The 8617-nt window shown below is 47.9% G+C and overlaps 1 non-coding gene across 1 annotated transcript; it reads right to left on the bottom strand.

Annotated features, from left to right (window-relative positions):
- Window positions 1-2024: 2024 nt before the first annotated feature.
- On the bottom strand, window positions 2025-2136 carry LOC132020995 (U6 spliceosomal RNA). The gene has a single exon (XR_009405183.1). It is a non-coding gene; the product is annotated as a U6 spliceosomal RNA (small nuclear RNA).
- Window positions 2137-8617: the final 6481 nt, after the last annotated feature.

Here is an 8617-nt window from a genome sequence, read left to right as displayed (position 1 = left end):
GACCAAGGGTTAAATTGAAAGCATGGATTCACCAGGGTCCCCCATTACTTTTAGGGGAAAAGCAATTTCATCATTTTGGTGGTGGCTTTGCAATGGGAATTTGCATGTCCTTGTTAAAACCCAAGACACATGGAGACCAGCTTGGAGAAGTTCCATGAGCGGACGAGAGTTTAGTCACACCAAGTTTAATTTTGCTTATTTTGCAAGTCTAACTTGACCTGGGTCACCCGTTGTTCATGCCACTGGAAATCATAAGCCAAACTGAGATTGTTTCCCAAGGCAGGTCTAAGGTAACCGCCAACTGACTCCCTGTCATTTAAGAACACTCTTACATTGTGACCCGTCACTGTGAAGACAGCACCATTTCTGCCTGCTGTGCGCCTGAGCTGTGCGTGACCGTGTATACCCCGGGCCCGTTCCAGGTGTGACTGCAGCGTTCGCCAGCTGCCTGTGTGGGGTGTGCGCCGCGAACCCGCACAGATTAGCCCCGCCCTGAGTCACTGGTGTTCCTTCTGTCTTTGCTGGACTTTTGCACCTTTTTAAGCTACTTTCAGTTACTGATTTTTCCTTAAATCTGAACATGCAATTACTACCATTTATACCATCTCAAAAATAGAGAACTAAGCCCACTAAGTCCATTATTTTTTAGAAGAATGAGTCATTGGTAATCAGGATGCCATGACAGAAAGTATGTATAGGAATTTTACCAAAGAACTCTTATTTTCCTACATTATAGTACAGCTAGAAAGAATTTGGTCTGTCCCTCTATTTTGTTTCCATAACATTTGACTTAACTAACCATTTAAAACCTTTTTGAAACTGAGATCATTAAGGAATCAATATCTAATGCTGAAAGGAAGTACAAGTGTTAAGTTGACTTGAACATTGTAATTAAATCCTTTAAAGACTACTTTAATAAAATATAATAAAGTGATGATGATGATGATATAAGCTAACAGCACGTGTAGGATCTCTGCCCCACACTACCTTTTTCTCATGCTTGTTATGTGCCTGTGTTTACATAGGAGCCTCTGTCCCTGGGTGTGTCCGTGTCTGTCTGTGTGTGTATGTCACTGTGTGTGTGCACATGATCTGAGACTATCTGCTAAGGTTAAATCTTAAAGTCATGGGTTCTAAGGAATCTGGCTTAATAAGGGCTTCCAGAAGGCAACATTATAGAATGTTGGTTTATATTCTCCTCTACAACATTTATGGTACTCATTACTGCTCTTGGAGTTTAGTTCTGAAAACTGAATTTGGTGAGGATCTCCCATTCTTGCCTAACTGGATACTCCTGGTCTCCTGAATAGGCCACCCTTACCGCAACGGATCAGAAATACTACTTTATCCAGGCGTCATCTCTGGATTATTCTGGATTATTATAATCATCATCTCGGGATTATTCCGTGTCCTGGTACAATCCATCATACCACAAAGGTACAACACGTTCTCACTCTGTCATTCTTCTCCTCCTGAAACAGGACGGAGACCTCCAAAGAAGAAGAAACAGAAACAAGCGGGAAAGGAACAGGAGGAAGCGACGAGGGCCTGCATTTCTTGAGAACCTATTCTCAGCCAGAATTTTTGCTGATGAAACACAACTCCACGAAGTTAAGGTGTTTTCTCCATCCTCAGCGGGATCAGCCACTGAATTACAATCATTTTTTCTTCCCCCGCGGAAGATTAGTATGTGGTAGGTGGCTGTGGTAGAGTAAGTTTTAGGTTTCTAGCGAGAATGCCTGAGTTCCAAAAGGGCCTCCCCCCTGCCCCTAGGTAGAGCTTCAGTGAGGCCCGGATAAGATGTCTTATATGTGTGCATAAGAGCAAGAAATTTCCATATGGGAATGGGTAGCCATGCATTTTTCGTTTTAAAGATGACCAAATATGTGTATTACATTCCCATTTTAAACGTCACTGAGATTAATATATATTTTTTTAATTTTGTGAACATACTCATGCATTCTACACATTGAGTTTAAATGCTGCACATGAGCTGGGCCCCAGTGACTCTTTTTTTTTTTTTTTTTAATATGGAATGCTTCACAGATTTGCGTGTCATCCTTGTGCAGGGGCCGGTCCGGGCTAATCTTCTCTGCATCGTTACAATTTTAGTATACGTGCTGCCGAAGCAAGCACCCCAGTGACTCTTGATGGGGCGCTAGACTGGGCTCCATCTGAGGAGAGAGAGGGCATGTGGAAGGAGATTAAACCAAGCTGAGCAAACAGGTCCCACGGTAGGACCCCCTTTCCCAATGCATCTGAGCAGGTAGTTAAAAGCTTCAGGATTGGGGAGAGGAATAGCCAGGAAGACCTATCATCACTATGTAATGCGCCATAAATGCTAAAAATAGAAACCTTAATTCAAAACGTGAGTTCAAATTTACATGTAAATACATTCTATAATATAAAATAATCCTATCACACATCTGACATATATTACTCCGTCTAAATTATTTATATTTTGTGCACAAACAGTCCATATTCATAAATATCATATTTGGATTGATTTATTTTTGTCTTTATACACAGTCTGTTCTCTGAGCTCCAGGCTTTTAATTAATCTGGATTTCGGGTATAAATTCTTTGTGCCTTGATTAATACCAAACAGGCTTTATTTAATTAAAGAGACAGACTGGTGAAAGACATTTTAATCAAAAATTTCATATGCATACAGTACATCTGTATTTAATACTTGCAAAGGAAAAAACCTGATTTATTGTATTTATTTTTTAAATGTTTTGAATAAAGCGATAGTTCCGGTGATGAATGCCTTTGTGTACCTACTTCGTCTTGAAGCCGTCGGCACCGAGGAGAGGAAGAACATGGAGACCCAGAGAACGTCTCTGACATCGTGACACGCCGGATGAGGTGTTCCGGCATATCTCGAAGGAAGACAAGAAAACAGACTTTCTGGAGGCTTTCTTTGTCGGTACCGGGCACCTGGGTTCAGACCCCCTGAGGGCTGCTGCTCTTCATAACAGGTGGGCGAGCAAGTGGAACGGAATCCTAAAGCATTAGAAGCTCATGTTTTTAGAAATTTCTGATATATGCTCCCAAAAATGGGCCTCCTTTTGGAAAGTTGTGCAGTGCACGCACGGCCCGCTGTCACTGGACATGGTCGACGGTGGTCAGCAAGGCAACATTTCATCTCACGGAAATGCCCGACTCTATGGCTGGTGGCATCTCAGGGCCGAAGGCAGGGGACAGTCACAGCTCACAGGAGCTGTGAGCCGTCAAGGGAACTTTCTGCTAACAGCTCACAAGGTACGTCCCTCGCAGCGAAAAGCAGGGAGCTCCTGAGAGCAGTGGTTCGTGCTCGTGGTAGCTGTGTGGAGGGAACGCTTTCTGGCGCTCTGTGCTAGAAGACCCTTAGACTTGAGAACTCCAGCCTTGACCAACATGGCCACGTTTCTCCATGGTGCCTCCTCGCCAGGGGAGGTGGCCACCCAAGACCTAGGACAGGGAACTGAGGAAGATCAGGTAACAGAAATATACTAGATTTTAAAAAATAGTTTCCTCGGGGCATCTGGGGGACTCAGTTGGTTTTAGCTTCTGCCTTCAGCTCAGGGCCGGGTCCTGGGGTCCTGGGGTCGAGTCCTATATCGGGGTCCCTGCTGAGCTCAGTGGGGAGTCCGCTTCTCCGCCTCCCTCTCCCCCTGCTCCTGTTCTCTCTCTCTCTGTCTCAAATAAATAAAATAAAAAAAAAACAATTTTTTTTAATGAATTAACTTAGATTAGCTATATGATAGTTGGGGAGACACCAAAACAAATCAACCTGAAATTTAAGAAATGAGAGCTCTAATGGCCAGGTTTAAGACCCCTGTCCCTGTGAAGGCATGGTATCTTCTGTAAAACCGAACTGAGAGCAGTTTAGAAAGTATCAAAGCAGCATTGCCTTGCAACTTGCAGACCTAAGTTGAAACAACCATGTGAATGTCAAACTCGACCTACTTCCTTCGCGTAAACATGTATTTTATTGTCTTTGACCATAGACCGCTCTTGAAACAGCTTCTGTATTTCTTCCCTAGTCCTGTTTTAAGGGAAACCCAAATTGGGTGTGGCAGTCCCTCCCCAGCTACACAGGTGAAGGCACCGCAAGGACCAGGAACAGTGCAGATCTGTCACCCCTTGCGTCGTGGACGGTGTGGACAGTTGCCAGGAGCAAACCCTCCAGGACAGTCCGTGGACAGTGACGTACGAGTCTCTAAACGGAACCCCGGTGCTGAAGCTTGTTATATGGTAGAAGGTGTGGTTTGGGGAAAGGGAATGGCTCTCGGCAGCTCAAAGTCTGCAAGTCCTTCCTGGTCTGTCCCTTCCATGGGTGTGTGCGTGTCGTGCGTGTGTGTACTTCCCGCCCCACAGCTGTTTTGTCCGATTCCGCAAGGTGCTTGCTCAAGCACTTACCCCTCATTAGACTAATTCATCCTTCATGGAGAAGTAATTATTTCCAAAATCAAAATTCTGAGGGAATTCCAGAGAAAAGAAACCACTTAGGACTCAAATATTTATAAAGCACTGGAAAAGATGAAGCCAGTTGTGTGAAATTACAGGAATTAAAATATTTGTGTAAAGCTTCTTTCTTTGTGAGTTTAATGTACTCAGGGAGTATCGGTGTTGCATCCTGAGTAGCATCAAGATGAAATAAAAAGAAAAGGAGATACAAGACTTTTGCCATTTTCTGTGGATTTTCTATGTGAAAATGTGAATTACTGGGACATAAAATATCAATAAAATCTCGTTTTTCTGTACAAATGTTGAAATAAAGGATATCTATGTATTTTTCATTGATGAAGATGGCACAGTTTCTAATCTGGCGATTAAAATGTTTCCTCTATTTCTGTGCCTTCTCTATGGCCATACAGTAGTACTTTGGCTCGTGAACTGAAATATTCACTCCATTATGCTTACGTTTCTCTCTGGCTGGTGTGATTTGCCTTTAAATTTGTTGTCCGAAGAAGGAGGAACTATCTGATTGTGTTTCAGGAGCAAGAAAGGCGATGAGCCATGGGAAAGTGTGCAGCTCTGTGTCTGTCTCGCTGAGCCGCGTATCGTTATCAACACTTTGGGCTGTCTGGCTGGAAGAGAAAATCTGACATGCGCCAACTAAAACAATATTTAATGTTTCCACATAACGACGTTGGGATAAATGCCTTCTGTGGTGGGTTCCATGCATCGAATCTCAGGTTGATTTTCCCAGATGTTCCCAAGGAGCTTCTGCAGCTCCCAACAGGGGCTCCGTGTTCAGGGCAGGAGCAGAGGGATGAGTGCAGTGGTACCCGTCCCGTCCGTCCCTGCGCATCAAAGGAAAGCTTCCCCGGAAACCGCCATCAGACACGCACTAGGCTCGTGCTCTGGGCTGGGTCTCGTGGGTGGGCATCCAGCTGTAAACGAGACTGGAGAGTCAGCGTCCACCTTCTCTGTCCTTCGTCACGGGGACGTGAAGGGCTTGGGGGCTGGAGGAGAATCGGCGCTCTGGACAACAGACTTTGCCTCGCGAGCCCTGATGCAGCAGGGCCAGGACCTCCGCGACGCCCCACTGAAGAGGCAGAGAAATGGCAGAGCACAGTCGGTGCTGGGATCCGAGGCAAAGGGCTGTGGGGTTTCCCCACCATGAAGTCCTCGACAGACGCGGGTTCTGCTCTCTGGGAGGAATGCCTCGTCCGTCTTCCTCTGGGGCCTTCAGGAGGAGCCTTCCCTCTCATCCTCTGCGGCCGCCTCCTGGGAAGGCTTGGGAATTGTGCCCAGCTTGGGCAAGACGCACGAAAGGTGTGGATGCAGGGGTTATCTTAAGTCTCAAATAGGTAAAAGTGTTATTCCTTGAGGCTTTTAATGTCCCTGGCAAGTTTTGCCTTCAAAATTTTATATATTTGATTCACTGCAGGTGTCAGTCCCCACACCCAGCATGTACCCTAGAAACATGTTGGCTCTGCTTCAGGTCAGCACTTGGGACCCCACGTGTTAACGTTCTGGCTGGAGGATCACGGTCCAAGCCTCGGTGTGTCTGGATGCAGGGCTGGGTCCTTCCCACATATCGTGTCCTCTGCGTGAGTTCTCACGTCCTAGACACTGATCTCTGGAGTCTCTGCTTGCAGATGAGCCTGTCTCTGGAGTCTCTGCTTGCAGATGAGCCTGTCTCCTGGAAGTCCAGAAAACACACAAGCAGAGGACTTGGATTCTTTTGATGATTTCCGCCATCCTGGGCAGGTCAGTGGGACCCCGGTCCGTATGCATTGTCAGAGGGAGCATTTCTGTCCATGCCTGCCACTGCACGATGCAGTCTCCATTTCTTTAACTTTTAACTCCAGAATAACCTCAACCTCACTTTTTTTTTTTTTAAGATTTTATTTATTGATTTGACAGAGAGAGACAGATCACAAGTCAGCAGAGAGGCAGGCAGAGAGAGAGGAGGAAGCAGGTTCCCTGCTGAGCAGAGAGCCCGATACAAGGCTTGATCCCAGGACCCTGTTGATCATGACCCGAGCTGAAGGCAGAGGCTTAACCCACTGAACCATCCAGGTGCCCCAAGCTCACATTTTAAAGAAGTTTTCTTATTACAGCACACTCCCCTTTTATGTTTCAATTCTGTGCTCATCAGGGTAACAAATTCTGGTTCTTGAAATAAATGAGCCCCAGACACAACCGTACTCCTGGCTTGCATCAAAATCCCATGGGAGCTGGCTGGGACTCGGGGGCTTGCCCGCACCAGTGCTTGGTAACCGGGTACGTTGTGTGTTGTCTCTTCAATCACCCGCACCTTCACAAGATTCCACGGAACCTTTGCCTCTACGATCTCTCACCGTATTCGTGAGGCTTGGGGCAGGAGGAATGTCCATATACTCTACATCTAAATATTGAAAGTTATGAATCAAGATAACTAACTGTCCTGCGTCTTCTTATTCCCCTACCTGGACAGACACACAGCTAGAACGTTTTAAAGGACAGATTTAAATGCAAATTCTCTGACCCCTTCCATTTCCATGCCAAAATGTGGCCACGAATGGGGGACCAGCCCTTGGCCCCAGTACCCGGTCCTCACCTCTGCACCCAGCCCAGGCTCCCCTTCTCTCCCCATGTCCCTAGATTTGATCAGCATCACAAAGGGCCATGTCGCCAGTATGCTCACATTCAGGTTTGAGCACGTGCAGTCCCCTGTGCCTGCTCCCAGCACTGTCTCTGATCCCCAGATCCCGGCCCCGAGTGTGGCTGCTGGCCCCTCGTTGTGCCTCCAGAAAATGCACTGGAGGAGAAAGAGGCCGCTGCGGGTCCTGCAAATGTGCCCCGGTCTCAGGGCAGGAAATGCCAGGGCTCCAGCCCCCGGCAGTGACTTTGCTTCACGTAGAAGCAATTATCTGCAAAGGAGCCTGACTGGGAGTCTTTACAGCCGGGCCCTCGGGGTCTGTGGTGGTTTAGGGAGGACACACAGGTACACGGAGCGTGCAATGTCCCTGGGCATCTGGAGGAGAGGGACCTCCTGGCAGCATCCCTCACTTCCACTTCTGCTTCCACCGTGACTCAGCCATGCGGCCTGACCCCGCTGAGGGGATGCCCGGGAAGCCTGTTCTCTCTCTGTGCCCAGAGGGCGGAGGACCAGGCCGGCTGCACACACAGGATGTCCCGATCCCATGGGGCCAGGCCAACGGCCCGCCCTGCCATGCTGTTAGAAGGGTGGCGTTTGAGGCAAATGAAAGTCCTCGAGTGGAAACGCCACAAGGAAGCACTGGACAAGAGCGTGTGCTGCCCCGTGTGCCCCACTGCTGGGTGTGCTCCCGCCACCACCGTCGCCGCTACTGCTGGGTTTTTGAGTTGTTTTGTTTTGTTTTGTTTAAGACTTTATCTATTTTTTTGACAGAGAGACAGTGAGAGAGAGCAGGAGAGAGAGGTCAGAGGGAGAAGCCGACTCCACAGAACTGGAAGCCCAGTGCAGGCCTCGATCGCGTGACTCTGGGATCGTGACCTGAGCCAGCCGGGCGCCCTATTATGGGATTTTTAAGAGACTTTCCTTCACTACCTGTCTTAGCTTGGGCTGCTATAACGGAATGCCGTTGCCTACGGGGCTTGCGAACAAGGGATGTCATCCCTCCCCAACCTGAAGGTGAGCCCAGGATTCGGGCACCGGTAGACGCAGGGTCTGGGGAGGCTGACAGACAGCGTCTTCTCGCCGCGTCCTCGCAGGCTGGGAGGGGCGAGGGGCTCCCACTGTCTCTCTCACGGGGACGCTAATCGCATCATGGGGTCCTGCCCTCCTGACCTCCGCGCCTCCCAAAAACCCCACCTCCTCACGCCGCCGGCTCGGGGGTCAATTCCAACACGGGAATTTGGAGGCACACATAGGCAGACCACAGCAATTCCCAAGTCACATTTTACTGAATTTTAGAGTTTTCTTGAAGCTCTCCTTTCTTACCATTTAGATACAACTCACAGCATGAACCCTAACACCGTGAGTGTGTATGTGAGTCTCTGCGGATCTACGTACACAGATGCAACATATGACCGTGTTCGTAGAATCTCCCGCATCAGGAAATCAACATGTGTGCACCTGGAGAATGGATGTTTGTGCTTTGACTTTTACTGCCATGTGAATTGATTCTATCTGACCTTGGCGTGTTAGATGTCATCC

Source organism: Mustela nigripes, chromosome 6, assembly GCF_022355385.1.
Source record: "Mustela nigripes isolate SB6536 chromosome 6, MUSNIG.SB6536, whole genome shotgun sequence".
Classification (NCBI taxonomy): Eukaryota; Metazoa; Chordata; class Mammalia; order Carnivora; family Mustelidae; genus Mustela; species Mustela nigripes.
This window is presented reverse-complemented; position numbering and strand designations above follow the sequence as displayed.